General features: G+C 36.3%; 1 long non-coding RNA gene across 1 annotated transcript in view; it reads right to left on the bottom strand.

Annotated features, from left to right (window-relative positions):
* Positions 1-3,421: 3,421 nt before the first annotated feature.
* LOC118899975 overlaps positions 3,422-9,289 on the bottom strand; it is a 425,764-nt gene continuing 419,896 nt past the window's right edge. Inside the window, exon 3 of the long non-coding RNA XR_005021017.1 lies at positions 3,422-3,472. This is a non-coding gene — a long non-coding RNA (uncharacterized LOC118899975). The remainder of the gene's footprint in view (positions 3,473-9,289) is intronic.

Raw genomic sequence — 9,289 nt, 5'->3', positions numbered from 1 at the left:
CCTGGAAGGTTATGCCTCACAACCTTCCTTAACCAATAATCAATGATCAGTCTAATTGAGGATACTAAAAAAGACCCCCAAATCTTCTTTCTTTCCTCTAAGCAAAAAAACATACAACAAAAACAAACACAAAGAAACCTCTGTGGTACAATATATGTTGCAGACCTGACAGCTTCATTTCTTTACTTCCCCTATCTGGTCTCCCTTGCTTCCTTAACAATTTCTATTGAGACATTCCCTGATAAATTCCTGGTACAAGAAAATCCTCTGATTCAACTACTAGAGACCAAATCTAGGAGTCTTCAATCCCAGGAAGCCAACTCTGAGGAAGAGAACATGGAATTGGATCACTCACTGGCTGAATGGCAATAAAGCCCATTGTCGGGAGTAGGGAAAATATGGGTAAGTCCTGGCATGTTCTAGAACTGCTATCTTTGAGATTTTCACCTCAGGTGAACTGGAATGGAATGGAATACTGGTGGAGGAGATGCTATGATTTATGAAATATAAATGACATTTAAAGGTGTGGGGAAAATAACATTTATAGCAGTATTAATGCATTAAAAGGAGAATATCACAGGCTAAGAAGGAATATTTATCATTTTAAATCAAATATCCCACAGGGTAGAGAAAAAAACCATACAGTATAATGCTGAGGCCTTGGGACATAGTCAAGGATCTTCCAACATTTTCATGGCTGGATTTTAAAATTGTTTTGAATCAGTGACTCCTTTGTGTTTTCCCTTTTGAAGCAGGAATATTCATTATGATTACTCTAGGCCTCCTCTATCATTCCGTGTTGAGGAGAGATACATAACTGGTCTCTTTACTTTCACATCTTCCCTAAAACCAACTCCTGATCCTACATTTTCGATCTCAGTGCTACACGGGATATTCTATTCTACAAACCTTAAGTAATCATAGACTTCCGAAACTCTGCCATGGCTCACTTCTAATTGAATACCATACCATCTTGAGCCTCAAATATGTTTCTCAAAACTATTCTGTTCATTAGGTTTAACATCTCACCACAACCGTGTTACCTATGAAGTTGAATTGAGCAGAGTTATTCTCACAGGTAGGGAAAGTGTACTCCTGGTAGGGCATACATGGAAAACGGTGGTCACCTGCTTGATGAGACCAACATGCTCCTGGAGGCTTTTCATCTTTCTAATTCTAAATTTTTTAAGTTTGGAGTTTTATCAAAACATTTTTTATTTTAAGTAAGTTGTTCTCAAGTTGTAATAGGGAAGAGAAAATCTGACTGCAAGTCGGGTCTGTTTCTTTTTCTTTAACCTTTGTGCTCTGTTACCTGTGCTTAGTAATGCTGGCTCTGCACCTTTTGTAAAAGAATGTTGCCTACAGCCTGAAATACACAGGACAGCCTATTCTTAGGGCTCTGATCTTGAAGAGTCCATTCATAGGGAGATAAAAAGTTGCAGAACAGAGAATAACACTTGTCTTGTTGGAGGTTTATAGGAACATGTGACCTATCCTATGTGGACAGCTGCAAGAACAAAGGATTCCTGCCCAAGAACTTTGCAACAACTAATCACCCCCCTTCCCCTTTTTAGTATAAAATAAACCTGAACTCTAACTGAGGTAAAATGGTTCTTTGGGACACTAGTCTGCCATCTTCTTGGTCTGCTGGCTTTCCAAATAAAGTCATTATTCCTTGCCCCAACAACTTGTCTCCCGATTTATTGGCCTGTCGTGAGGTTAGCAGAATGAGCAACAAAGGCAGTACCAAAAGTCTGTTCTGCTTTTTTTTTTTTTTTGTATTCTTTCACAGTACTCAATTTTTTCCCTAGGTAAATCAATCTTTTGTCTTGTTTATCTAAGTCACCCATTAAGGAGGCCATCTTAATGACAAAAGTGCATTCATTTGTAACACTGTTCCCAAGGATTTCTCAACAATCAACTTGCAAAATCTAATCTGATGTTCAAACACATACTACATTTGTCTGTAAATACCCTTTTCAGGTAAGTTTTCCTGTTAAACTTGGTAACGCTTTAATGCATTCATTGTATGAATTCTCCAGGCGATTAATTTCCTGAAATGTCAAATCACAACATCCAAATCTTCCTTCACTAGCACTTCTGGGAATATCTGAAGTTTAGGATAAGCAACCTCTATGTGGTAACATTTTAAAATGTTAGTTAACTTTAATAAACCCATATGGACACAAACATACCAAACACTAGTTTAGTTGTCTAAATTTCATAAAGAAATTTCAAAGCCTTGAGTAAACTTTATTCATATACCCATTCATAAACCCCACCTGTAAATCCTAATGCTTTATTGTTTTCCTGCACAGAATGAAACTGTATGTTTAACATATAGGCCCTATCACACAATTATTTCAGATTTATCCCATATAATTATAATCTGTTAGCCACCTTCTAAAATCTATGGACAGCGTAATCCTCACCAGCTGCCCACTCTAGTCACTTGACTTGATTTCAGATCCCTGCATTTCTACTAATTGTAGTAGGTTGGAGTGGAACACAATTCATTTTATTGATAATTGCCTCATCTTTCTTCTTATTCCTCATCTTTTCAAGTTTTCTATGTGCTCCCTTTCTTTTTTGCCCCTCATAGAGGCACTATTACTTTTTCTCCTGCCAGACTTCCAAGGTATTTCTACTAGTAGCTTCTCTTATTGTAACAAAACATGTTACAGAGTTGTTTGGTCACTCAAGGTGGACAAGGCTGTGTAGAAATAACAGACAACTTCACAATTTCAGAGACTTACTGCAACAAAATTTAATCTTTCATCCCTGTTACCTGCCCAACATAAGCCATTACAGTCACTCAAGGAACAAAGTTGACAGAAGCTTAATTTTAACCTTAATCCAAGATCACTATTAAAATAGGAAGAGTGTGCCCCAAGTAACTGCACAACTTTAAGTTTCTACTGTGAAGTTACACATGCCCCAGCTGCTTGCATTACCTTGGCTAAAGTCACATGTCTGGGCCTAATTTAAATGGGTCACAGCAATTCTGGGCTCCAGAATTGTTTGTGACTGGCTAACGATGATCACAGGGATTAAGTGGTAGACTCTGATATCTAACAATGTGGTTTCAAAACTCAGCTGCAGTACTTTTTATTTTTGTGATCTTAAATATATTACCTAAACCTTCCATGCCTCAATTTCTTAATCTAAAAAAAAAAGTTAAATAAGAACATCTACCTAACAGGTCGTTTAAAACAAAATTCAACTGAGTAAATTTGAGGATCAAATTGGCTTTTTCAACAATTCATGAATCTGGAAGCATCCCATCTAGCAAATAGAAAGGAGTTCTGAGGAGCCATACAAAATAGAAAGTTTTTATAGACGGAAGGAGACAAGGACAAGGAAAAAGTGGATTTACCTCATCCTTCTTTGGAGGATAGAAGTGGTCTATCAGGCAGGTTACCTCTCTACTGCTGACCAGGAAATTCCAGAATGACTGTTTAAGCTTACATTCCTGGAAGAAGTTGAAACTGCAGTTAGGTTAGGTATTAAATTTTGGTTCGCTGATGTGGGGTTTAGCACAAATAACTTCATTTTGGGCCTGTTATTTCTTTTTAACAGAGCAATTATGAGAATTCAGTGATGAAACACAGTGTCTCACTTAAAATATGCATTTCTGGACAGTAATATAACATAGAGTCCCTTTTCATTTTCCCCGTTCCAAAATTTCTCCACCCCATTTCCTACTACTCTTTACCTGGAGCTCCTTGCTCACACTATATATTGTACACTGGCATATTTATCACAGAGTTTGTCCTCAATGATGAGAAAAGGAAGCAGATATTTCAATGAACACAAATGAAATGCTGAGCCTGGTTGGCAGATGAGTAAGTAGATAGAGAGTACAAAGTCTGAGAATTTCTCTTTTACAATATTTAAAGATCCTTTTGATGGTGGGCACAACACAATGACACTCAGATAGATGAAAGGCAGAACTCTTTGTTACTTAGAGCTCCAAACAAGAGAAGGCTTCCAGGCAGGGCCACACAGGGAGTAGTCTCTGCAGCCAGGGTAACAGCATGCTGTGCTATAGGGCACAGCTTATATATGGCAAATGGGGTGGGGCTAGCGAGGTTTCACAGGCTCCCTGTGGACTGGCCAATGTGAATAATTTCAGGCTGAGGGACATAGGAAACTGTCCTTAGTTATCTGACATCTGGTCCTGGGGCAATTAGGGTTAGTACATAGCATTCCCTGATTCTGAGAGCCCCAGCCCTGACAAGAGAGGTGTTGGAGTGTGTACTTAATCCACTGCTGCTCAAGAACAGGAACTCCAGCTAGGCCCTCAAAACTGGGGAAAGCAGTATTAAAAAAAAAAAAAAATTTTACAATTGCCTTAGCCACACTTAGACAATTTCACCCATTCCTTAGTGAGGAATGAGTTGAATTAAAACTAGAACCATGCTATGTTTACATCTTTGTATACAATACATAATCTGATGTTCACTTCACATGCACATGTTTACAATCAAGTAAGTCTGGCTGTGCTTCTTTATTCCACCCCCTAACTCTTTTGCAAAATTATTCCTAAAACTATAGTAATTCATTGCTTTTTATGTATCCAGTCAAGCTCCATTTTTTTTTTTTTTTAGTCCTGAAAAAGAATTCTTCTGGATTTGATTAATGGTGTGCTTCTAAAAAAGGTTAACTTCAAGTGAAACTGCTGTTAGAATTTTGTTGCCAGTACTCCAATCTTGTTATTTATCAAAAGAAAACAATAATAACTAATAATATCTACATGTAAGAATTTTCATGTTTTTGCAAGTTAATGTTAGTTGTTATTTAACTGGAATTATTTTATATATTTTCCTTTAATGAAGCATATGACAGACAGTAAAACTAAAGAAATGAATCCCTGTTGTAGATTTTATTGACAGGGCTAGACAGGTCACAAACAAGTAGGCATCATATGTAAGTTTTTAAAGTATAAAATGGAAAATCAAGAGAAAAATATTGTGAGTCCCTGGATATGTGGGTATTCATTAATCATGGCAAATAGAACACATCTGTCCACTTCTTAAAATGAAATGATAGTTATTGGCTTCTGGTTTTGAATGAAAGGAGGTTTGAAGGCACCACTCCACCCTAGCAACAAGCTAAACAGATTGAAAAAAGTCAGCAATTCTTCTTAGATCCATAAGAGAGGGGGAAGACACAGGGCAGCTGACTGCTCCCAAGATAAGAGAGACAGAAAGATGAATAAAGGGAATTGTCACTCACCAGAGCAGAGATGCATGAGCAGGAAGTGCCTTAGGAAGCAGTAAAGGGTAGGAAAACCTGAACTGTAGCTGACAAATTGCTGGAGGCTCAGTGCAAACAACTCTTGAGAGGGTAAAACTTCAGGGGCACCTCATCAGAGGAGGATCCCCCGCATACTATGACTTTTACCTCTGTGAATTCAGCCAGTTGCCCATGCTATAAAACAGAGAAAAATCTCCTCAGTCTTCTGGCAGGATGAGGGGAAAAGGAATCATTTTGAAATACACCAGAGAACTCTGATCTTCTTAATAAGGTCTGCCTCCAGGAGAAACTAATTAGCTCAACCGAACCTACTTGGGTATTATCAGAGCCTATCTGACCAGGGCAAGGAAATATCCAAATATCGAACCCTGGCCTACTCTAGCCACTCTGTCCCATCTAAGAGAGGAAGAAAAAAAAAACTGAGAAACACTTGCAATTTTAAAATTCCAGAGGTGTAGGCTCACTAAAACTGAGACCTAATCAAAGGACTATAGACTGCTTCTCCTCCCCACCCCCCCCCACCTCACCACCACATTATTTAAGGACTACTTACAGCAGTTCCTTTTACCCAGGACACATACCTGGCTTTCAAGAAAAAAAAATCACAAGGCATAACAAAAGGCAAAAAAAAAAAAGGAATTTGAGAAGACAGAACATGAGAACCAGACATGGCAGGAATGTTGGAATCATTAGACAAGAATTTAAAACAACAGTGATTAATATACTAGAGACTCTAAAGGATAATGTAGACAGCATGCAAGAACAGATGGGCAATGAAAGCAGAGAGATGGAAGTCCTAAGGAAAAAAAACAAAAAGAAATGTTAGAGATAAAAAACACTGTAACAGAAATGAAGAATGTTTTTGATGGGCTTATCAGTAAACTGGACATGGCTGAAGAAAGGATGTCTAAGCTAGAGGATATATCAGTAGAATCCTTGAAAACCAAAAAGCAAATAGAACAAAGACTGAAAGAAAAAAAGAACAGAATATCCAAGGACTGTGGTAACATGTATGCAATGGGAAGGAGTACAATAGAGAGAAAGGAACAGAAGAAATATTTGAAATATAATGACTGAGAATTCCCTAAATTAATGTCAAACACCAAACCACAATCCAGGAAAGTTTCTCCTCCATCAGAGTTTGAGCTCCTGCAGTCTGCCACTGCCACAAGTTGCAATCACTACCATGGAACAATAAGAGAACAGAGAAAAGAAAGAGAAAAATGGGATAGATTCCAAACTGCCTCTGCACATTAGGTGTTCCCTTGTTCATTCATTAAACCAGAAATAGAGTAAATCTCTTGGAACATTTTCTGTGCTCTGGTACTTTCAGAGCACAGAAAAGTGTCCAATGCATTGAATGTCCAGGTTTCCAGTGCACTGAGCTCTGACCAGGGGAACTGGAAGAGGAAAAAGTGGTAAACTCACTGCTGGTTTGGTGGTATTATAAATTCATGTCTTCCCTTATCTGCCTGCTACGCTTTACTTTTCAGTTTTCTCAAATAGTTACTCAATGCATTTTTTTTTTTTTTTTTTTTTTTACTCAATGCATTTTTTCAGGATTTATAATCACATTCAATGGGAGAGACAGGGTAGAGTGTGCTTAAAACATCTTACCAGGAATTTGAAACCTAGAACATTTCCATTTAATGTATTCAATAATAATTAATATGTTCAGATTTAGGTTGAACATTTTTTAATTCATTATCTGCTTTTCTAGTCAGTTTCTTACTTCTCTGCTCCCCCTTTGCCTTTTGGATTAAATGAAAAATATTTTAGAATTTCATTTTATCTGTTGATTTTTTTGGCTATATCTTTTTGTGTTATTTATAGTACCCGCTCCTGGGATTAAAATATACATATCTAATCTTTCACAGTCTACTTAGAGTTAATATTCTACCATTCCAAGTAAAATAGAGAAGTTTTACAAATATACAGGTCTGTATTCCTTCCAACTTTAGGTTGCAATTGTCATAAATTTACATTTACATTTATTAAAAGCCCCACAAGACAATATTATATATTTTTTGCTTAAAGCAAAAAAAACAGTGGTACTTATTTTTAAAAATATAAATGGAGGGGAAAAAATCTCTTATATTTACTTAGATGTTTACCATTTGTCCTTTCTTAATTTCTCCAACTCCAAGTTTCTTTTTGATATTTTTCTCTAGTCTAAAGAACATAAGTTACCATTTCTTTCTATATTAGTCTATTGGTGATGAAATCTATTATTTTTTTCTTAATCTGAGAATATCTTTATTTTTCCACCACTTCTGAAGAATATTTTTTTCTTGATATAGAGTTGTGTGTTGATAGTTCTTCTCTTTGGGCATATGAAAAATAATGTTCCAATGTTCTATGGCCTTTATGGATTCTTAGAAATCTGCAGTCATTCAATTTGTTTTCCTATATGTAATGATCACGTTTCTCTGGTTGCTTTCAAGATTTTGTTTCTTTTCTTTGGTTTTCAGCAGTTTGATTATAATTGTTTGTCCTTGCATGATTTTCCTTGATTTTACCTGTTTTAGTTTTGATTAAATTTTTAAGTCTGTAAATTCATGTACTTCAACAAATTTGAAACAACTTCAGCAACTATTTCTTCAAATATTTGTTTCTTCACTGTATTTTTCTCTTCTCCTTCTAGAATTTCAATAACAAATTTTAGATACTTTGATATTGTCTCATAGGCTGTGGAGGCTCTATTCAAATTCTATCATTTTACTCTTTGTTTTTCAAATTGGATAATTTCTATTGACCTATCTTCAAGCTCTTTCCTTTTCATCTCCATTCTGTTATGGAGTTGAGAAGTAAATGCTTCATTTCAGATGTTTTATTTTTCAGTTCTAAAATTTCTATTTGATTTATTTTATAGTTTCTGGGATTTGCTGATAACATCTATGTTTGCATTCATTTCAATAGTGCTTTCGTTTACCTCATAAGGATGCTAAAAATATCTGCTTTAACATCTTTGCTTGATAAGTCCATCACTTGTATTCTTTCTTGATTGGCATTTGTTGATTCCCTTTCCCCCTGCGAATTGGTTAGATTTTCCTGGTTCTTTCTATGTGGAGGAATTCTTAATTGTAACCTGAACATTTTGAATAGTATGCTGTGAAACATTGAGTCCTATTAAAATTCTATATTAAGTGTCTGCTGTCTTTGGGTCTGCTTCACGTATGAGCCTGAGCTTGTGTTGGTTCATGCAAAAGATTAGGGGATCCATTTCTTAAGCCTTCTCACCTCCAATATTTCCCCCTCATTCTCTCTGAACCAAGGACCCCATTTTCTCAACTAATGAATAAAAAATAGTTTCTCCATGATTTGTACCACAGAGTACCTTTTCCTCCTTTTTCATGGACAGAGCTGAAGAAGACCCAAAAAAAGGCAGAAAGAAAGAAAATTAAACAGTAATAATGGGATTTTCTTTACAATCTGGCTTAGGGTCCCCTTTTCCTAGTTACCCTAGCCAGAAAGGCAGAATTTCTCCAGGGGTATTTGCTGACCTTCTTGCTGCAATGCATTTCTATGCTTGGGCCATCCTCTTGCCAAAGACAGGAGACAAGTGATTTTTTTTAAATAAGGAAACTTACTCCCATAATATGCCATTCTTCAAGATTTGGCATCCCTTCTCAATCTGGCTGATATTGTTAATTTCTCACAGTCCTCGGGCTTTTATGTTTTGTGCAGAGTTTTAGTCATGATCTGTGTGACAGATAAGCTGTTGCAGACTTATTCCACTTAGTTATTTGCCCAATACCAGAAGCTAAAAGTACTATATTTCAATGGATAAATTATTGCATGAACTTTGGAAGAAAGCTTTTTGTCTGTTCGTTTTGTTTTTACCTTTACCTATATTAATCTTGTGTCAATGATAAAAAAAAAAAAATCACCTAAAATATAATGGGAAAATTGGCCTTTCTCCCTGTGCATGTTATATACCTGATTGAAGGAATACAGAATTGTTTCAGAAGAGTCTTTCTAGAGAAAGAAAGCAAACTTTTATGAGTGGGGGATTTTGCTTCCAAGATAT

Source organism: Balaenoptera musculus, chromosome 8 (genome assembly GCF_009873245.2).
Source record: "Balaenoptera musculus isolate JJ_BM4_2016_0621 chromosome 8, mBalMus1.pri.v3, whole genome shotgun sequence".
Taxonomy (NCBI): Eukaryota; Metazoa; Chordata; class Mammalia; order Artiodactyla; family Balaenopteridae; genus Balaenoptera; species Balaenoptera musculus.
Note: the sequence above shows the minus strand (reverse complement) of the source record. Positions and strands in the feature narration are given on the sequence as shown.